Source organism: Perna viridis, chromosome 6 (genome assembly GCF_037379345.1).
Source record: "Perna viridis isolate PV_CMFRI_1.1 ecotype Kerala chromosome 6, ASM3737934v1, whole genome shotgun sequence".
In the NCBI taxonomy this organism is placed as follows: domain Eukaryota; kingdom Metazoa; phylum Mollusca; class Bivalvia; order Mytilida; family Mytilidae; genus Perna; species Perna viridis.
In genome coordinates, this window is record NC_142450.1 from 33,214,299 (window position 1) to 33,238,512 (window position 24,214).

Sequence of the window (24,214 nt, forward strand, 5' to 3'; positions counted from 1 at the left end):
GGTCATTTCCACTATGAAAAACGACAAAATCTGAGTAGTTCCGATGGCATATTAAGGTCTCACTGAATAGCAACAAGAGATGTTAAGAAACGAAAAAGAAGAGACCAAATATATAGAAAAAGCAAAAGAAGGTTTAATAAGTCTAGAAAGGCAAAAAGAATGGTAAAACGAAAACAAACAAAAAAACCAAAAAAAAACAGCGAAAAAAACAAAGACATAAAAACAAACAGACAAACAAACCACAACAAACGAAGTTTTTAATGAAATCGCACACACACATACACACACACACACACACACAAATACACACACACTCTAGAAAAAAAGCAAAAGGAAGTCATTATTTATATTAATTCAAACATGAAAATGTCGACACTGGAGAATTCTGACATAAAAAATAGCAATGAATGTAAAATGTAAAATTCAATTCCTATGATAACATCCGCAAACACTTGTCACAATCTACAAATGTCCGTAAATTGCAACTATAACGTCATTGGGTAATGTTACAACTTCACTCAGTGTCGGTTGCAACTTTTTGGAGAATTATACAAACTATGGAATGTGGGTAAAATGTTGTTCCAATGGGACTTGTTGAAACTATGATACTTTCAAGTCAGCAAAAACACGTAGATTTGTACGTACTACAGCAATGCAAGAGGTTGTCTGGCAAACTATTTTTTTTGACATAGTGCTATCACTGGGTGCCGTCCTTACTCCAAAGTTGAAAAAACGACAAATATATTCAAAAAATTGTTTTAGTGACTGTACACAATATGCAGTTTGTAATTATATTACATTTATATTGTTTGATTGAAATGCAATTAACGTTATATTTTTAAATTATCTTTGAAAAAAGTTTTGTATTTTTATGTTCCTGAATAATTCTTTTTGGCATTTTTTTTATTTGCAATCATAATTTTATATATACAGGATGACAATTCAGAGACATCAGAATCAAAAGAAATGACCAAAAACGTGAAAATAGGAAACAGAGATCATTAACATACATAGTGCGTAGCCAATATAATATAATACAATTTTATTTTTTTTTAAAAATGAGATGTGAAACACAATACAGCACACAAAAATTAAAGCACTTGCAAAAAAAAAATGGAGTGGTGTCAGGTGCTTCAAAGGGCCGGTAGAGCATGTCATGCTTTGCCAGCGACACCCATTATATTGCAAAGAGGTATTTTCTATAAGTGTCAATATAAGTGTGTTTTAAAAAAAATTCAGAAAGGTTGAACAAATTTTAATTTTGTAAATTTGAATATATCTATTTACAGATTCAAGATCAGTATTGTCTTTATTAATCAAAAATATTTATCGAGCAAAAAATAAATAAATAAATAAAGTCCGTGATTTCATATCTAAGATTTTCACTTCTTATTTTCTTCCTCTGAATATCATTGATTTCACCGAAAAAAATACCTATTTGAACTTAATATCCTAAATTATCTCGCCGCTTGAAAAAATGGCTTCTTTCAATCTTGCAACCCTCCTCTTTTTTATTTGGATTTTGAGTCAATATCAATATCCAAATAAAAAAGATTAGGGTTGCGGGATCAGGGGAAATTCGAACTCTTTACTATCTAATTATCTATTCACTATATAACATGTACTATTAACATTATTTGTAACTTTTTTCTTTTGATATCAAGGATATTTATAGCAGGTTTTAAAAATCTTTGGTGATATTTTACGTTAAAAATGTAAATGTATTTTTTTAGTCATATTCAAGTTGTATTTAATTTTTATGTTTTGACAACTTGAACTGTCTTTTTTATATTTACAATGTATATAAGTTTGACTTTAAATTTTAAACACACGATGTCATCGTTTCATGTCGTTGTATCTTTCCTTGTTGCCTCCTGATGTTAAATAATGAGACCATAAATTAAATTTGTGTAGCACGAACTTGTAGAAATGTCAAATTTATGTTTTTAAATGTGGCAAACTTACTAAAACATTGCACGCGATGGATTGCTAACCTAAATTCTTTTGTCAATTTTATTCAATTCTAAATTCGTTTCACTATTTTATGTTTTGTTTGATTGTCTCCCCTTGATTGAGGCAGGACAGACAACAACAATAAGACTGAATGTATTTTTTTGGTAATTTTAAATTAATAACTGATCTCTCTGCTTAAAGTAACTACCACTACACTAATATTTTTAAAAGATTTACAACTGATTTAACAACTTACAGGTTACAGTTACTCAGCACTTATTCAATTGATTCTTAAAGTCGCGAGTTTCTGAAAAATCAAATGGTTTTTGCCACTCTAAGTACACCTATACATAACAATATGGGGTAGGCATTGCCTAAATCAGCGAGCACTGTGAGCTTTACCACACATGTACGGTCTGTGTGAGACTCGTAAAAATAATGATGGACATTACAAAGAGGGGGGTCGACAAGGATGAAAATTTTTGCTTCGCAAGTGCAATATTTTTATTTATACTTAACCAGCAAGCAAGATCAATACTTCTATTTGAAAATCTGTCTTGTTAATTAATGGGGGATTTTTTTTTCAATAAATGAATAACTTGTACAATTTTTTCCCAAAATTCCTACCCCATACCCCACTTTCCCTTCGGCTTCGTTCTCAAAATGGTCAATAACTTTATCGCACTTCGCAATACTTTACATTTTTTATCCATAAGGGCATCTCTAGCAACATCCAGTGTTGGCCTGGCAGATCAATCTGTATAGATACCGGAAATATTATAGTTCTCCACGGATGGTAGGAATATTTTACACATATCATGTGATGTAAACAATATTCAGACGACAGCAGCAAATTCCAAACAAGAAAATGATTGCCTTTCCTATCTTAGAAAAGCTATGCTTCGATTTTGATATTATAATCAGAGTTATGTTTTTTTTTCCGAGGCGGGTTAGGTTCTTGACAACAGCAGCAGTGGAACAGCGGATATACACGTATGTACATCCACGTGTTTCCCGTGAACATAACATTCACTTCTTTAAATAATTAAAACAAATTAAAAAAAGACTTGAAAACTATCAGAAAAGATGAATCTAGTTTTAATGAAACGTAATCTTAACCTATATTTTTTTATTTGTTTGATTGAAGGAAATGATGAATTTTCTCGTTAGGACAGTCACTTTTTGTTACTTCCGGGACAAAATTTTTTTCGTTAGTATATTGGGGAACCTTAAGGGAAATTAAGAAAGCACACATAATAACGGTAGAGCTCACACCACTTCGCGGCGCTCGCTATGAAGAAGGCAGTGCCAATAAGAGAGCATAATATTTCTTTTTACCAGTATGCAGTATTCCTGTATCGACTGATAGTTGTACACTCCTTGAGACGTTTAGTTTTCCCGCATGCACGATATCTAAACGTCTTCTGATAGAGTTACCGATTTGACCAGATGGCGCTAAAATTATTTATAAAAATAAAATTTGGACATTCTACTCTCCACTTCTGTAAATTATGTTATGTGCATGTCTTTATTTAATTATTACACCAGTGACTGAAAATCAAATGTCAATCATCTGCCATTATTGTTGTCGTACGCCATATTTGTGCATTTCCGGTTCAGAGATTAAACAAGTATGGGTAGCCGTATGGGATACAATACATTTCCACTAAATAAATAGAAATATGCTAGTATTGGATTTATTGAAACAAAATATAATACTGGACAAAATTAACTAGAATCTATTAATATTTATACATGTACGTGAGAATTTAAACACTTCATTTTTTTATGGCAAGTTATTTAAAAATGATGTTTATCTTATTTCAGTTCCTATTCAAATAATCATTTGATTGAAATTGATTAAGAATTGAAATCATTCAGAATATTTTAGATTAATTAAAATTGATATACTAGGTGAACTCAATCATTAGATTATTGAAACTTGCTAATATTTATTTGATAAATATTTAAATATTCTTATATAAGTATTTTATATACCAACCTCTGACCTCTGACCCAAGCACGTGCAATCAGTTCTGTACAAGAAGGGATAATAATACATTGAAACCAGGTATACATCGGAAAGAGGGTACAGCAGTATAACAAATATTAATAATGAAAGAAGAAATTGGAAATAGAATTAATGAAAATACAAGAAGTAACAATAGCAAAAACTATAAAAATAACAGTTGATTTAAGAAAATAATGAGTGAACAAATGCTTTTTTCATGTGAGCACACTCCTATTCAAATCAGCTGAATATTGTATAATATTCCTTTTTTAAGTTTGTCATTGTGATTTAATGTACACCCTTAAAATCCTAAAATCCTTGTATGCATTAAAATTCAAATTCATATTTTAACTTTGATTTTCAACCTACAATAAAATAAAGTGATTAATGGTCTGCTGCAATATGTATGTAAGAGGCATTCCTCACTAAAGTTAGATGATGATTAAATGCAAGCATGACTGAGAATTTCACCTTTGCACCGGGACCAGGTTAAACAATAACAATAATGGTAGTCGATGATCCTTGTCGTTCATTCATTTCTTAAGTAGGTCAGCATTTACAATCATGATAATTTTCTTTGACATTCAATATCTAGGCTACCTGTATAGAAACAAAATATGTCCATCGATTGTTTTTAAATTTTTTTTATAGAAGGCTTAAGGTTCCACTATATAGATATGTCACTGCAGATAACTTTATGACAGTTTGTGGAAATAAAGCTATATTGAGACACATAAACAAGCAAATCCAACATTTTTTTCCTGTAAAAAGTATTTATTTTTCAAAACCTTACATTATGGAGATCCATAAAAAAAAAAGATAGATACTCTTTTCTATTTTGTTATGTAAATCTGTAGCCATGGTAATATAATAAAGATATACATCAATTTTCATAACAAATTTTAGGTGCCTTCCCAATATGAATTGTCATATAACAGGTTTTCTAAAATATCAGGCACTTAAAAACTGCCAGAAAAAGTAAGTTGGCATGGTGTAATTGTAAAAAAAGAAATAAGTGTACCTTTTTTGCTCATTTGTTCAAGATTTTAATTCTGAAAGTTTGTGCGAAATTTTGCATTTTTGAAAAACAGCCTGTTGCTGCAGGGAAGAGAATGCAATCCGTTGAGGACCTGAATCTTTCCGTATAGCTTAAAACATGCATTTTACACCTCTTTACCTTCACAAGTATTGCATCTATTTATGTGCGATTGCCCTACTATACCCAACCAATATTTCCACCAAGTTTCACCTTTAATTTAAAGTTTTACAAAATTAGACCTGGTCAGTTTTTTGTACGAAACAGTGCACCTAAATCCCATTTGTATAGTGCAACCTAATATTTTGACCACCGGAATAGGACTAACCCACTATGATTACAGGTTTTAGTAGATTTTTTATTTTTAATTTGAATTATAAAAATGCTATAAGATAAATTATCTACTTCATATATATTGCCAACAAAACTGTAAAAAAAGTCATGCACTTTTTAAAATCATTTTGACTTAACAGTTTAAGGGAATAAATTCTAACAGAACTGATGTGTTCAGACTTTGTTTGTCTGTCAGATATAAAAACGTACGTTTGTATTAATCATGTGAATTCTTTTAAATTAATGTTATTACTATCAAATATTCATTCACTTTACTCCGCAGTACAGTATATGGAGAATAGTTCAATGCATTTAGATGTATACATGATGTTAAATATTAATAGTAAATACAGTGAGGTTTATTAAATATAGAATAGCATGCAGTATTCCACATATTTTCTTATATATTATACAACACCAAACCAAAGTTTAATTTGAAATTCTGGGGGAGGGTATGTTTTAAAAAACAATATTATAAAAAGTAAAAACTTACAAAATAACACTACATGTATTTTCTATAAAGGACAGATTTTTTTTGTTGAACTTGTGATCATGTTAGTACATATACATTGTAGTACATGATTGTAATTCCAAGTCAAACTTTTAATATGAGGTAGGTATTACCTAAATTAGCGAGCACCATGGACTTTACCATACATGTACCGTCTGTGTGAGACTTGTAAAAATAATAAAGGACATTGCAAAGAGGGGGGTCGACCAGGATGAAATATCCAGGATGAAATATCCAGGATGAAATATTTTGCTTCACAAGTGCAATATTTTTATTTATATTTAAGTAGCAAGCAAAATAAATATTTCTATTTGAAAATCTGTCTTGTTAATTAATGGGGGAGTTTTTTTTCAATAAATGAGTAACTTAACAATTTTCCCCCCAAAATTCCAACCCCATACCCCCCCCCTTTTCCCCTCGCTCTCAAAATGGTCAATAACTTTACAGCACTTTGCAATACTTTACATTTTTTTAACCCTTAAGGGCATCTCTAGCAACGTCCATTTCAGTTTTTACCTGTCAGATCAATCTGTACAGATAAAGGAAATATCACAGTTCTCCACAGATCTTGTAAATATTTTACACATATCATGTGACGTAAACAAAATTCAGATGACAGCAGCAAATTCCAAACAAGAAAATGATTGCCTTTCCTATCTTAACAAAGCTATGCTTTGATTTTGATAATATAATCGGTGTTAAGTTTTTTTTTTTCCGAGGCGGGTTAGGTTCTTGACAGCAGCAACAGTGGAACAGCGGAGATGCACATACGTACATCCACATGTTTCCCAAAGTTTTTATAAACATAACGTTCACTTCTTCAAATAAGTAAAACAAATTAGAAAAAGACTTGAAAACAATCCGAAAAGATGAATCTATTTTTACTGTTCAAAACGTAATCTTAACCTAGATTTTTTTATTTGTTTGATTGAAGGAAATAATGAATTTTCTCGGTAAGGACAGTCACTCTTTGTTACTTCCAGGACATAAATTTTTTTTTTGTTAGTATATTGGGGAACCTTAAGGGAAATTTAGAAAGTACACATAATAACCGTAGAGCTCACACGGCTTAACGGTGCTCACTATAACCAGCTTTCTTCAGTTGAAATACATGTACATATTTGTATATAGATTTTCAAACACTGTTGTCAAAAACACATTTTGTTTACCAGTTTTATTTAAGAAATAGTTTATATTTATTTTTGTTTAAGAGGATGTCCATGCAAAAACCAGGCAGTGGGTGGCACATGACAAATTTTGTTTTCAAAAAATTTTCACCCATTTCATATCACAAATGCAGATGATCCTTTCTCAATGTTGAATGTTAGTTCTGGATTAACTGCGACAATAAAAGGGAAAATAAAATAAATAGAAAGCACTGAAATTCATTGATTAAAGAGAGATAACTCTTTAAATTGAGCAAACTTTGGTCTCACTAACCACTTCTAACGTTTCCATTACTTTACATGTTCAAAAAGTAATTTTCAAAGTTTCACTGTGAATTCCCAGGACAAATGACATCTTATAGTTGCATACCGTTGCGTAGCTTGGAAAATGAGGCTCCAAAATCATTATGCTAATGGTACGATGATTGCAGAAATTCTAAACAAAATTTACTTGAATAAATAATACTGAAAATCCACATTTTTACCTTTCCTGCTAACTGACAGCATGGAGGCAAATTACTCACACATGTAAACAATATTCATACACTCTTGTAGTTAATTACATATATGTTTTTAAAGTACACATTCTCAGCTTTATTTTGACTACTTTTAATCATAATACACACAAATAATGCACTTACAATGCATATGTCTAGGTTCAGTGTGTTTTTGGTACTACATAGGGGGGTGGCCATTTGACCCAGAAGTGGTTAGTGAGACCTTTGGTTGCTTTGGGAACTTACAAATCATTTTTTGAGCCATTCATTGTTAATTCAAAACAAAGTTTATAATTTTTGACACACATATGGTATATACATGTACATGTGTACATTATATTGGAACAAAAAATTTACCTTGTGCCACTCATATCATGGGGTCTGCATTGTTTTTACATGGACAGCCTTATAACAAAGGTTGGCATTACTTTCATGAGTGAGGCCTTTTCTAGTGGGGACATGTGTGACTTCTAGTGGGAAAATATGTGACATCTGCTTTGCCACTGCATCAAGCATCATTCACACTGAAATAAGGTAATTTCTTACTAGAGCTGAGTTACATCATGAGAGTTCATGACACCATACACAAAATCATAAAACTTTGAAGCCATACAATGGTATTATGAAAATCATTGTCTTATGATAATGGCCAGAATTACAGAAACAGTAAGGCACATCAGCAAACTGCTGAATAGAAGCTGGTTTTGAAAATGGAAATTTAAGAATTTCTTATCAATTTGATTCATTCTTTATAAGAGACCTTGTTATTCTACAGAATATTTCTATAATCTATTTGCTTTAATTAGAAATTTTAAGATATTAATTTATTTTCATTTTGTTAGATTCAATATTTTTAAAAACTCAATTCAAACTTCTTAAAAAATACAAAATGTATTAAAAAAGTGATTTTTTTTTCTTTTACCTAAAGAAGATCTAATGCCCTTTTTATGATGATTAGTAAAATAATAATGTTCCTCTTATTTTCAATAACTAAAAATTATGTTTTGCCAATTTTCAATCTTTCATCATTTTTTTTTTTTTGTACTTCAGTTATAAAAATCCAACCTGTAATTTTTACCAGTTCATAAATAATTTAATGCAATAGGACTAAATTCATAATGCACAGCCCAAATTTGGACTGGAAGTTAGCTTGATTCAGACATGCTTTCTTCATATGAATAAATTCTATTCATACCCAGATAAATATAAGACAAACTCATAAATGGATCTGTCTAACTTTTTTATTTTGGACATCTTCTCAAGGAAAGAAATTATATTGAATGGCACCCTAGAATAAACATCTTACTGTGCATGCTTATTAAATTTGTTACAACCTTATACATGTATATCAGGTTTGTAGGTACATGTACATATGAAATTTCAAGGTAATAAGGCAATTTTTTACATAGAGGATTCTACATTGTACATGCTTGACATTGCTTTAATTCATAAAAATTTATTTAAAATGGTGTAATTTTTGGGGTTTTTTTATCCTTCAGGATCGAAATACCTTATGTCACTGGTCTATAGCTGGAACTTCCCTACTATTTCTGAACTCTACACAAAAATATAGCTCAAATCTTATTCCTTATATAAATATCATTCAATACTTCTTTTATAACCAGTAAATATGTTCTGGCAATTGTTCAGCTCAATAATATTCTATTATTTATGCAAAATAAAGTTAAGATCTAGTCTTGAAAGCAACTGACGATTTGAGGGACTCCTTTTTTGGCCTTAAATAACCAAGTAACCAAGTAAAAATGGTGGAAAATTTGTAATTGATAAGAAGTGTTTAGTTTTGGAAAATCTTATAGTTATCATGGAAATTTTTATCTTAAACTGAATTTGGTTTTATTTGAGTGTAGAATAAATACTCAGTTGAAATAGCATTTGAATGTAAATGCAAATTAAGTTTTGGACATGTTTAAAAATTTGGGTTTAAAAATTTCGGGAAAAGGCGAAATAGAATCAATTTTGTCAGTGTGTGTGAAATTAGACACTGTTTAACTATTGATTACAGTTTATACTTCAGAAATCAGTAGAAAAGTTTCTACATAATAGCCAGCACTCCACAGTTTAGTTTAGTTTCGCACTTTTGGCTAGGGATGAAAAATGACATAAATGGAAACCGGTGGTTGCTATAGTGATTAAAAATGAAGAATCTATTGTTGATAAAACATTTTCTGAAAAAAGGGGACTTTTAAAAGTATTTTGCAATGTTTTATATATTTTCAATGTTGAAGGGGCTTTTTTTCAATGACAATTTGACTTCATTGTGAAAGTGAAAGTAAGTCAATTTTTTACCATGCTAAATTTAATAAGTGGATTACAAAGTGAAATAGCTCAAAATCTAACCGGCGATGCCCATATGAGGAAGGGGTTTTTGAAGGGAAAAGTTTGAACAGTTTCAGGGATTGAAATAAAAATTTCAGATATTTTGCGGGAAATTTGATATTTTTAAACCTGATTTTATGAACTTTTTTGCAAATTTTCGCATATTTTTGCTTGGTTTCTATGGTAACCCTATATGCTGTGGGTAATTTTTTTCCAGAAAATTTTTACTGCATCCTGAAGGCCTTGGCTTGAGCTATTTCTAGATATATAGATTTACAGATGCTTGACAATTTTTTAAAGTGATAAATGTTAAAAAGCATCAGATTACAAGACCAAAATTAGGCAGCTCTACAATACTGTGGAGTGCTGGCAATAGGGGAAAAAGACAGTTTTAATAATATGGGAAACATAGATGTATGATTATAGTTTAATTTTACACCATGTAATCTTTGAAAGTTTGTTCATGCTCAATTTTCTTTAGACTCAGAAACATTCAGTGCTAACAGCACTTTGATTCAGATTTCTTATATTTGCCAAAATCTCATGTTAGGTGTATACATGTATTTCAATGACTTGTACCGATACCAGTCCACTTTCACCACATTGGATAGAGACCATTTAACTACCTTTATTATCTAATGTATCTTTTTTATCTTTTCTTTAAATACCTAAGGATAAGTTGTGACGTGGATATTGAGATGTTTGTAATTTAAACACCCTACGTCATAGTGAAATTTAATAAACATTTGAGAATATATTGTCCACCTATGTCACGAAGTAGAGAAAATTTTTATGGTTGAATGGTTGTGTACACGGTTAGAGAGATTTTTAACTTAAAATATGGATATTTTTATGTCTTGAAGGTAAAGTTGATTAGTTTTCCTTCTACTGTATTGATATTGTAAATTGAAATCACAGATTTTTGGGATATTTATGTTACATGTATGTTTGTCAGGGATCTGAAGGGAAAGTAATACATTTATTGTGGAGACTATTGTCAAAGTACAATTAGATTCAATTTGGAGATTGTAAGTACAAATGTAATTAAATTCTGTGTTTATAAAGTTGTAACTTCACTTCTCCGTTTTTAATGTTAATGCTGCATGTATAGTTAGTGATGTATGGTAATTTAGTGTGTCTCTTGTTTTGAATTTAATTGAGGTGAAAAATAGGGTACATTGTATATTGCAATTATAAAACCACTTTTTTTTATCTTTTTTAAGTTTTATTTATAACTATAGTTGTATAATTGTTTTTAAAACTTTTGAATGATAATTAAGGAAGTATTGTTCCCATGTTTATGTATGTATGTAATGTTGACTTTTTGAAAATCCTGTAGTAAGCATCTCATACCCAATGTGTACAAGCCGCATAAATAACTTGTATTTGTCAAAGTGTTGAATAACAAAGTATCAAATGTTATATCTAAGTAGATGTATCTAGTTGTATATCGAGTTGTATTATCCTGGTACTTAAGGAAAATATTTTTCCCCAAGTTCATTTGATTCTCTAAAAACCATGAACAAAGAAGTTAAAAAGTTGCTTTGAAATTTTTTTTTTAAATATCTTGACAAAGAATGGCAATATAATTATTTTGGTAGGGCCAACTTTTATGGATTGGTAGGAGACAAAACTTAATTTTACTTTTTGATTTTAACTTCATTTGATAATTCTACTTATGTTGTATGGGATTCAACTTTCTTGTTAATCTGGACACAAATGTGGTATGGTTATAGACTAGAACCTTTGTCACAAGTATTTTACAGACAAATCAATTTAGAGTGAAAACGCTGTCCTTCTTTTAGATACCGGATATTTGGCTGATGTAAACTTTGTCTATTTTAAGGCATAAAAGTATACAAAAATTTTGGCGTTTATAATTTTCTTGCAGAACTGAATATTATGGCCTCTTAAACAGTCCCTAAAATGGACCAAACTTAGCACTTCTCAAAAGTATATTGACTTCAGTGGAAATTCCCAATCCTTAAAGCTCATTAACCATTTCAGCTGTCAGTTCGTTATAATTTTCTGTATTTAGGGATAACCAGCTTTTGGTAATTACTGGAATGATGTTCTGATCCTTCTTATAAAACAGCTTTGTATTAATTATTAAATTAATTGGGAACTACTGATTGAACAATAAACATGAAACAGACAGTTGATACTGATACCTTGTTGAACAGTATCTCATTTAGATGGGGGGAGGGGGTTGTCTTGCAAAAAGCAGGAACTAATTCATATGGAATGGCTTAGTTCATCAGAATATCCAGGGTATAGTGGGAATTAGGGTTTTAGGGTAATATTGGGAGTTTTCATTCTAAACTGCTATTTGGTAATCATAATTAGGGGTAATGTTTTAAATTTTGAGAAAAAAATCTCATTGGGAATGGAGCCTTATACTGCCTACCCCCCTGAGAGATAGCTATAAAACCTTTGCCATCGAACGATTTTACTTAGGTTCATGCTACTTGTTTCTCTATGTATATTTTTGAATTATTTTGTATTTTTTGTGTTCTTTATCTGTTTATACCTTACTGTACACATGTTCTGCCCACAGATTATCCTTCTTTTCACATTTCATTTCTTACTCTTTCCTAATTGATTAAGTAGCATTGTATAAATTCTACAAAAAAAAGTCATTCAACTTGAATTAATCAGTAGATATAATCCTCCTTTCAGATGACTTAAGCAATTATTAGCCATATTGAGTTAGTTCCCCTCAGTAATTGTATTTGTCTTCCCATAATTTCAGATTACTCAAGGTCATTGTTTTCTGTGAAAATCACCTGTTTATACAATTGAGTGTTCAGTTTCATGCAATGTTATGCAGTAACTAATTATTACTCCATGGTACTCATGATTTGCCTGATCATTGTCTGCTTTAGGGAGGGAATGAACTTAATAACAGGTCATAAACCTTGGATTATATTCTGTTGCCATGTTATTGATTGAAATTGAGAAAAGATTTTTAAAAGAAAACAAACATATTGCTTATGAGGAACTGTTGAGTGTCAAGCAGAAAAGTGAATTAACAAGAAGAGAGTGTTTTATGTCGAATTCTTTATAAAATAATTTCACCTGTGACTTGTTATATTATTTAGACCCCTGCTAAAAATTTCTAGTTGTTTAACGATATGGTTCTTTGGTCATCCATGTCTGTGACCATACTTGTCCAAACTGTTCAAGGTTCTGTCTATGTGGTCATATCAATCAGCGCTCTGTAAAGCATTTTTTCTATTCTTCAAGTTATACATATACTACAAAGTATGAGATTTTTATGGTAATACATGTACTTGTGTAACCGTTTTAAGGATAATGGAGGGCATATGTACTGTAAAAATAGCAAAACACAACTTATGCTAAGACAAGTAGAGATAATTGTTTTCAAACTTCACTTATATGAAATGTTATAGTATAAAATCATTATTAGGAATAAAATGAATTCTCTCAAATTACTATTAAATGTTCGATTTCTTGATATTAAAATCAGCTTTCACACTTTACATTTAATGAATGGAAATGTAAATGAAAATATTATAACATACCATGAGTGTGATAAGAGTAGGTCTATATAAACGCTATCCCAGCCAGTATAAGATATGCGTCACCCTTAAAATAAATAAACTGTCTATGTTCTATCCACGTTTTGGATGTTCATGGAATTGTGTTGATATGAAACCCTGTACACATTTAAGACTTGATATCAATATTTGAAGAACTTGTCATTTTCCGAAAATGCTGCACTGATCTGCATTATTGTAAAAAATTATTATCCTATTTTAATTCAGATAAATTTAAGTCAATTTTAGAATAGTGTCTTCCTTTAATTATCATTGCATCCTTTTTCCTTGTTTTACACTAGTTGTACTACAATGTACACAGGATATATAATAGTACACTGTTGTGCCCCCATTTATCCATCCATCTGTCATTCACACTTAACACAACAATCTCAAAATTAATTAGTCCAATTTCCATGAAAATTTCTGTGAATTATTTCTGTTTGTCCATGTGAGCTCTCTTTTTACTACATGTACATATAGTCAGAATTATTATACTGTCTTCATTTTGCTTGGTCACCTCCCTGCAACAGTAAGGCATAAACCTGATTTTAAATAAAAGCATCAAATAATGTCATGATTATCTGCACCACCTCATAATTTTTTCATAGATTTCTGGTATTATGGCACTACTGTGATAGTGCTATTGTTCTTGGGGTACCAATTTTCGTGGTTTTCATGGATAGGCCAAATTATGAAATTAGGTGTTCAACAAAAGGGTGATTTCCATTGATGTGTATACTGAAAACCTCAAAACCACAAAGTCAGGAATCCACAAACTTGTGTTTCTGCCCTAATCCACTAAAATTGGTATCCATGAATTAAAGAACTTTCACAGTATATTCATACAAAAATGGGTTAAAATTCTGTTTTTATTTTGGCATTTGTATCTTTGTTTTTTCTCAACCATACATGGCTGTATTCCTGTACTTACAAATGTAACAACACCTATCTTGGCAGTCATACCGATAATTAAGCTGATGTCAGAACCATGATGATTTATGGCATCCATTATTGGAATTCCAGTGTGTTACAATGGCAATATCTTTCTGTTTAGAATTGGATTAGGAGTGGTTAATCTTTATCTGGATGACTGAACCACTTTTATCCTTGTTATGATAAAATGAAGATTAGAAAGTACTATATGACCTCTACTTTTAACCCTAACTGAAACCCCTGGTTTGTCCAGGTATGCTGTCACTGAATACCTCAATATGACCAGACATCCCATCATTGAAACCATCAATATTAGCAGGCCTTGGTTTCCTAAAGAAAAATCTCATTATATCTTTAATCCAGTTTACAATTTCAAGCAAGCTGATAGGTTCCACTTAGAGTTAAGAAAGAATTTGGTTAAAATTTCAATTTTAGATTTCTTTGGAAAAGTGGGCTCAGATTGGCCTCAATGAACCCTTTAATTTAAATGAGGATTTTTTGCCAATACATTATTAACCAACTACTTAAAATATGTCAAAAACTGACCAATTGATATGTATTCAAACTGGGCATATATACGGAGCCAATACGGATCGATGCCTAGGGCCAATACAACTGCCTCAACCAATATGACAGACCTCAAACCTATATTGTATAACAGTGCCAATATGAAATTACATATTTTTTTACATATATTATATTATAAAATACTAGGCATAATACTTATATACAACCTTGTATATCTTTTCTCTCTTTGCTCCCTTCTGATGTTGCTGTGTAACCACAATCTATTTTCAGAAACAATGTCAATAATTTTGTAATGGACAATAAATTCTTGTTCCAGCCAATCCTGAATAAACTAAAATCAAGTGAAAAGACATTAACTACAAGATAAATGTCACTAAAATTTGTCAGAGTCGATGAAAAATTAATCTTCTAAATGATTTTTTTCTGAGTTAGGCAGACATCTACAGCTTCTAAGAAAATAAAATCAATACTATGTTAGATAGTATTAATGTGTTACTGGTAGATCTAAGAGGGTATTAATTTAATTGGCCATGAATTAGGTTTTGTATTAGAGCACAGGACATGGTGTTCTTGACCTTCTTTGTCTATGAATTATTCATTGGTTAGGGTTTAGCTCAGATTGGGCTAATTAAGGTATATGGTCTATAATGTTAAGTAATCTTGTTGAAATCTCTTTTTGACTGAACTCACTTGCATTATGTTAACAGAAATTAACTGTAGATTTGTGGACTTGCGACCATCATATGAGTGAATGGCACTCCAGCTCAGGTGGCTTCTCTTGAGTGAATCTTATTTTGGTGAAAGACATTTTCCAAAAATGCCCCAAAAAAAGAGATACAAGTTCCCAAGATAAAATGACTAAATAATCAAGTAATATAATTAACCTTAAAGATGTACAATACAGCCTACTTGTCTATGGAAAGTAGATTTTTATGTTGATATAATGGTTTACAATGGTAAACACAGTAGGATCATATTTTTTAGATTAAAAAATCTGTATGTTTTATTAGAGTATAGGGAAAAAAATCTCAAATGATGTTTCAAAAAAAAAAATTCTTGAAGTTATATCTTACTGGAGGCTCTGCATATTTTTGTTTCTATTTATAATGAGACTTGGAACACTGAATTTTGGGAACAGAGTGCCATTCAACAAATCTGACGTGAGACTTACATGTATGTAAGACCCATGGTTTTGTTGAGGAATCACGTGTAAGAATGTTTTATGTTGTGTGCCTAAACAAAGCTGTTTACTTATTATTTTTCTTATTCCCCTAACCCTTTAGCATTTAACTACAATGTATATTCATATATCCCACAGGGACTACCAGGAGTACAAAAAACTCACATTATATCTATTATATAGAACTGTGATCAATAATGGATTCATATACAATCCTTGTCTTTACATAGTCTCTTTATTCTTCAACATTATATATTGGATTTTACAACAAAACAATTGAGAATCTACATTCCTCTCAGCAGAGATGAAAGTTCTTATCGTAAACAATATTAGATTGTCTATAATGATTGGTTATCAGTTACAAATGTAAGACTATTATGTAGTAAATGTTTATTTTTTGCATATACAATTTTTTGTAGTTATAGGGTAATTATATTTCAAAGCATACTTTCTGCAGTTTAATCAAGTGTAACATTTTAAGTAATTATTTCAAAAGGCCTCGCCGGGTGTTTCTAGAAAAGCAGAGGACGCTTACCCTACCGGTGCACCTGGTCCATGCTCCCAGTTTTTAGTGGAGTCCGAGTTGCTCATTTACTTTTGTTACTTTGTGTGTATGATTTTAGTTACTTTATGTTCTTTGTTGTGTGTGTCTGCTTTCCATGTCTGGTCTTTGTCCCTGGATTACATTCGTTTGATTACCGCTATAACCTTGGTTCCCTTGATTACTCTTTAATGTTGACCAGGGCAACAGTGCTGTACTCGTATTTCACAATTGGCTACTGGTAAGGGTGCTTTATGGAATTCTCCAAAAATATTCGCTTTTCTATTTCAAAGGCAAAAAGATATTGCTGATTTTAAGTTAGATTTTCATTGTGATACAAGTGAAGTTATAGAGAAAATTGAGTTAGGCTTACTACTTGTGATGAGTTCATCTAATGTCTAATTTGTTTTCTATTTAGATAACTGAAATAAGAACCAGGAAACAGATGATATGTGAACAGAACATTGAGGTGACATACAGTACCGATTAGAAAGTAAAAAAAAAGGTTTGTGCCTTTAACCTTCCATTTTAGACCCTCATGGGTAAAGAGTAAGCCTTTGTATGTTTAATACTTCTCCCTGACAATATTTAAGTGTATATAGGACAACATATAAATCATTACTCATGCTACTATAAATAGTGCCGTCCATGCTAGATTTCCCATGTAGTACTTTACAGGTATCAAATTTGTACAAGGAACAACTTACTTTTTGAACTAGAATATAAACATTTTAATTAGTAGTGTTTAGATTTTGATAAGATTTTGGAAGAACATATGTCCAGTTAAATAGTTCTCATTTGATTTGACTTGTTCTGCAGTACCAGTTGTTTTGTCACTCACAGTTCCTTTCCTTTTTTCGTCACTGGCAGGTTCTTTCCTTTACAATGTATTTCATCACTGGCAGTTACTTTCCTTCATTTCTATTTGATTACTGTAAACCAACCTATTTTCATAGACTCTTTCTTTAGTAAAGGACTACTTTTGATAAGAATAAAAATTATAGTATTTTTGAAATGTCAGTTTTATATTTACATTTCATGTATTAAGCATGTAATACACGTCCTGCATATAAAAAAACACAAATGCAAACTACTTCATATCATGTTTGTTTCTATGATTCAATAATGTGTGAGTGATTGGAACAAATGTGAATTGTACCTGCAGTAATTAAAAACAGCTATTTTGACCTCTTTCAAAATTCATGGCACTTTATTTTCACAATTAAAGAGTAATCAAGGGAACCAAGATTATAGTGGCAATCAAAAGAATGTAATCCAGGGACAAAGACCAGACATGGAAAACAGACATACACAACAAAGAACATAAAGTAACTAAAATCATACATACAAAGTAACAAAAGTAAATGAGCAACTCGGACTCCACTAAAAACTGGGAGCATGGACCAGGTGCACCGGTAGGGTAAGCATCCTCTGCTTTTCTAGACTATAGTGTTGATATCTTTAAATATTGCAAGTGTAGCAGTCATAATTGTATATATATTTTCATGACTTTATTGTTTTCATGAAAATAAATCCCTTAAAAATTCCAGTGCTATCAGTATTTGCATTTGTACTGAAATTCAAAAGTTGACATATTTAACTAGTCTACCTTTATAAGAACATGCATACATGGATACGATTTGAGTTTGAAGCTTAGCAATGAATAAGAATTAGATAACTATAGAACCAAATCTGTATGATAAAATAAAATAAGATGAAATTAATCTGATCTTGATTTATGTTGGGAAAAAATCAATTTTATAATCTTTTAGTTGTATATTCTCAATTATATAAGTTTGGGGTTCACGGCAAGACTCCAAAAATGAGTACTGTAAATGGTAAATACCATTTGAATAATGATACAAGTTCAAAAAATAATTCAGTTAAAAGTTAAGGAGGAAATGGTATGGTAAAATGACGTTTTGTTGTATGTATTAAAAGGAGGAAAACTTATTTTATATTTGTCATTTTTATTGATTTTGTGATATGCTGTTATGAAGCATTTCCTTAAAAGCTACAGAAAGTTATGAATTCTAATTTTATAGACTTACAAAAAAAAAATCTATGTCTTGTCTTGATGTTTGTGTTATGGATTTATCGTCCAAGATACTGAGATGCTATAATAAGGTTCAGACGGGGAAAACAGTGCTCCTCATTCTGGTTTCATTGTTCAAATATTTTGTAGTTTAAGCTTATAAATCTTTAGCTAATTGAATGTTTAATAGGCTGGGAAAAATAGTTCATAGCTTTCTAACTTTATAAATTATAATTTTAAAAGAAAGATATTTTTTGGTTTTGTAAGGCTATCCTTAAAAAATTGTTGGTTGGCAGTTTATCAACCTACTCATTAAAAACCTACATACTCAATTTTTTTTTCATCATTTCCAAGACCAATTATTTTTTTAATTCTATTTTTAGCACATTCATGATTGGCTTCTTCAGAAAAAAATTCACCTACCTTCCTACTAACATCTAAAATTGAAAGTCGATAAACAGCAAACAAATATTTTTTATAGGATGGCCTGTAGTGTTTACTGCTGCCCAATTATCTTGAATTACATGCTAAGGTCTTGCATATTAGTTCAGATTTGATAATATATGAACTTTTTATCAGGTTCACACACTATTGCTTTTATCTACCTTTTAATAGCTGCCAAACATTACTGAATTATACTTTCAGAAAACAAAAAATAGTATTTTAAGTGGACTTTAAATGCAAAACTGTAGAATACAATTGTTGATTAAATATTTATAAAATACATTTAAATTTCATTTGTGTAATATGTTTAACACATTATGGTATGTATATTATTATTTATGGGATTTCATTAACAAAATCTTTAGCAAATGAAATCCAATATGAATGTGTTACATTAAAAGGACATAAACCAGGGGGTTATTCATATATACACAGGCAAATATTTTTCATGTGAAATTCATGTTAATCGAGCTTCACATGAAATTAACATGATTTTCATGCGAAATTCACTAAACACGAATTTCATGTGAACATTTCGTGTGAATTTCATGTGAAGGCTCCATTCACCCGAATTTCACGTGAACTCTGTCACTTAGTTTATTTGCTCAATTCAGGTGAAAATCAAGTGAAATTCGTGTGAAAATCATGTAAAATAATTTTGCTTGTGTAGATATTGGGAGTGAGGAAATACAGTAAAATGTTTATTAATGAAATTCAGAATAATTACTAAAGCTGTGTAAATCAAGCATCTGATCATGAGGTTCTTTATATCATAAATGGAACTTTAAGTATATCTACAATATAGATTATCAAAAAAAAATGCATGATAGCTATAGTCACTAGTACTTGACAAAGTTTACACATGCTAATTTGTATGTTAATTATCAAGATCTAGCTTGTAAAATATATTCTCTTCCATGGAAAATCTATGAACTAATACAGAGAATATGAAGTGCTGTTTATTTTCCAAATTCATCTTTGAAGTTAAAGTCAATTAATGGTTATATGATGAGAATTTTAAATGTTAGAATGGAAATAAAATCCCAATTTATCTGTTCAGCTATGGAGACTTTTACCCAAATATAACATTATATATTATTTTTATTTGGAAGATTTTCACTTAAAGCTGACATTTCTTTGTTATTTAAATGTTGGAAGTTGTTGATATGATTCCCAAAGCCATCATAATTTTATCGACTCGAGGAACGATGGCGATACAAGACTATTGGTTGGATCGTTATTGATTTTTGATGCAATGGTTTCGTAAACAAGATTTGATTACTTAGTTTACGCTTCATTTTTTTCCAGGTTGAAGTGATTTTCTTTTCTATAAGTGATACTTGGTGCAAAAAAGACAAATATGGATTTATCTTAGCATAAGGTAGGTCGGGTAGTTACATAATCTATAATAAGTTTATTAGCATAATATTTGTATGTATTGGTAGCAATATTGAATTTGTTGTGGCTTTCTCCTCTACTGGGAAATAGTAATGAAGGGAATCAAGATTCTAGCAGAAATCAGAAGAATGTAATCCAGAGACAAAGACCAGACATGGAAAACAGACACACACAAAAAAAAAACACAAAATAACCAAAATAATACATACAAAGTAACAAAAACCTGATTTTCATAAAGGCTGCTACTTATATTTAAATATTTAGCACTGTCAGAATCACAGAGATAGGAAAATTTAGATGTTTCCAAAATGCCTACTGTCATTCTTCATTTAAGGGACCATCCAAACTGCTTAAGGTTAGACCTATCTGATAAGGTCATCGAAATAAAAATATTTAGAAAATGATTTAAGTAAGATACAATCAAAACTGTATTTAGCAGAAATCTGTCTGAAAAGATTATGGTATGATTAAAATATCCCTATGTTGTGCATTTTATGTAAAAATAACATGTATATAAAGACCACCTGTCTTATGAAACCAGTATTTTGCTCTCCATTGGAAGACAGATTTGTCTGTATAAATATAAGCAATATATGTATGGTAGGTAAATATAACAAGTCTTGTCTTTGAACTACAGTATGTTAAGAGAGTTTTTAAAGTTGCAGATCTTTCATTGCTAATTATTTTATTATATAACCTTTTATGATCTCAGTACTTGACTGCTGTTGTTGTAATGTACTTAATTCAGATATATTGCTATGTCAAATGCTTTAAAGTGACAACATATGTTTAAGAATAATCAAGGGAACCAAGGTTATAGCGGTAATCAAAAGAATATAATCCAGGGACAAAGACCAGACATGGAAAACAGACATACACAACAAAGAACATAAAGTAACTAAAATCATACATACAAAGTAACAAAAGTAAATGAGCAACTCATTTAATCATTTTTTAATTGAAGCCATTTTAAATGCAGTTTTGAAGTAGTTATGATGTATCTTACCAATGAAATACTAGATTCATTATTCCTTCAATAAGACTCTAAAATACATATTTTTGGTTTTTTTTCTCAGTATCAATATTTTAATTTATGAAACTTAAAACAAATTGTCCTGATTAACAAATTAGGATTAAAGAGTTGTAGAATCTCTATGACATTTATACTTAAATAATCTTCATTTTAAAGACATGCAAACAAGGTATGGTACACTGTACTAAATGATTTCATACAGCTCTTAATAAAAAAATATTGAATTTGATGAATGGTTGAATGGAAATTCAATTATTAACCTTTTAAATAAAATCTGTTTAATTGTCTGAACATGGATCCTTTTTTTATTTTCCCAAAAACCTTGTTAGGATCTAAGAATTGATTAATAAATTGTTTCCAATAATTATTCTGGCTTCAAAGCCTCTTTTTTATAGACAGTCTTAATAATGGTAAAAAAGATGGAAGAATTGATGAAATAGACTGATACATGTTTGCACTGTAATGGGTATTCAATTAGGCAGTTGATATGATTTTCTGTGTGTATGTACTATTTTCCATGAAAGTATTGTCATTTCTTGTATTTCAGTTTTGTAAATATCTCCTATTTACTTTTTTAACGATTCTGCATTTAAGGGTTGGGAACATTAAAAGTCATTGTTGTCAATATGTCTATTTTTCACACCTCTATCAGCTTAGAAATTAGGATTTACATTTTTTTTTATTTTCACTAGAATCTTGGTTCCCTTGATTACTCTTTCAAATACTGCTATTTTTTTTTTTTTTTTTGTAAAACATGCTTTTGTTCAGCTTTCATGTGATGGACAAGCCAATTATTGTTATGCTTATTAGAGTATAGTACAGTCAGTTGATTCTCAAACTATCAACACTGACAAAAATGAATTGTTTTGGCCTTATTTTCCTCCTTGAGGGACTTCCTATAGGTAATTGCTGCTATTGATTCTTGTTTAATGTAGTGATACAAAGCTCTGTATTGGATGATGGAAAGATCTATATTGATAAACATACATGTTTACTCTTGGTTATTTTAATAATTATTAGTGTTTGAAATGGGGGGAAAATACCAATGGAATCATTAAAAGAGTAGTTCTGGATAAATGCAGTTCTCAGGAGTGACTAGGCTCAGTAACCTTCTCTAACTGGTGTTAGTACAGAAGAGTTGATGTAAATTATTGTACCCCACTCTTATAGTTGGGCAAATTACTGCAATCACCTGGTCTGTCTGTCTATTCCTTACATTGGCATATTTTACTGAAGGATTTTCTTTTATGGTTTTATTTTGGTACTTGGCACAGTAAATTTGTACTGTGTGCCTCCTTTTCTGGTATCCAGTACATACTTCCTGTTAACTGTGGGAATGGGAACATGCATAACATGACAGCTAATGGAACCTCTTTTTAGCTGCTGCTTTGTTGCCACAGACTGCAATCATTCTTTAACTCCAAATGTTTACCCAATTTGTGATATATTGACCCCAGTTGTTGTTAAGAAAGCACAAATGACACATTAGAATGTAAACTTAATTCCATTATCTGCTTTCTAGAAAGTGTGTTTACTCCTAATACCCAATACATGTACAGATGAGGTTGTGCTTCAATGTCTGTCAATAGTTAACAATTTGATAATGTTGTAGCTATGTTTGTCACTCATTTCCAACTATTGTTGTAAAGAACTTAATTTACAAAGTTTTGAGTGGTTGTTTATTTTGCCTCCCACAAATATCCTTATAGCAGTGGTTTATTATAAGTGTGTTTTAAATTTTGTTTGTCTTAAACTATTACCAATTAAAATCCTGAATGACTCATTTTCTATATCAGTGTGAGTGTGGCACTCTATGTCTGTCTGTCTGTCTGTCAAATATGTCTTCTAATGCTAAATGTGATTTTCATGAAACTTTACATGACTTTAGAACTAAATTTCAGTTTTTCTTTTGAAGGCTTAGTAGGGCTCTCAAACCAACAGGGTTTTCTTATTCTGATAGACTGCAATAGTTCAGGAAACCTATGGAGATGTATAATTTTTTTCTATAGAGTCATCATACTAGGTGGAATATTTTTACAGCATAGGTCAAGAAATGGATGCCTTCATTTGTTTGTACATGTTATTGTTTTGTTGAACAAGAAAGACCCTGAACTGCCAATTACATACATCTCATGAACAAAAACTTTTCATTGGTGGATGCCTGACATGAATTTCAATGTTTTATTTAGATTTTTTCTATATATGCCATGTATATTATTCAGATTCTTGGAATATCAATATGTCTATACCAAACTTGGCAATACATCATAGACAAGTGGAGAATTTCTGAAATGTACATTGATTTTGACGACAGGCAACACAGCAATCCACTTTCTATTTCTCCACTAAACTTGTGATGATTGACGTGCAGAAACCTGCTGAGAATTCTGGGATAGAAAGGATACAATTAGTGTAACATTTTCTTTACATTGTTCTCTTTTATAAAAGGGTTATATTGATGTTTTATGTCAAATAGAACAAAAAAATGGATTTTTTCCTCAAGATATTCTGTGGAAGCAACAAATATTAGGTGTATATTATTCTTTATTTGATATTGAAACAAATTTTGGAAACATTGATATGAATCCTTTATGAACTGTGTGGTTTTTATTTTTAGCTCATCTGGCCGAAAGGCCATGTGAGCTATTGCCATCACAATGTGTCCATCATCCGTCTTCGTCCGTAAACTTTTTCAAACATCTCCTCTTTGAAACT

The 24,214-nt window shown here is 30.6% G+C and overlaps 1 protein-coding gene across 4 annotated transcripts in view; it reads left to right on the forward strand.

Moving 5' to 3' along the window:
* Window positions 1-1,978: 1,978 nt before the first annotated feature.
* The window catches only part of LOC148614624 (synaptotagmin-1-like), a 59,723-nt gene continuing 37,487 nt past the window's right edge, over window positions 1,979-24,214 (forward strand). Inside the window, exons 1-3 of one of the 4 annotated variants that reach the window (XM_088588855.1) lie at window positions 1,979-2,117; window positions 17,008-17,094; window positions 20,377-20,449. The gene's annotated coding sequence lies outside the window, so the exon portion shown is untranslated. Of the gene's footprint in view, window positions 2,118-10,558; window positions 10,708-10,750; window positions 10,873-17,007; window positions 17,095-20,376; window positions 20,450-24,214 lie in introns of those variants that run through there. The other 3 variants (XM_088588854.1, XM_088588851.1, XM_088588852.1) reach the window with 3 other exon arrangements.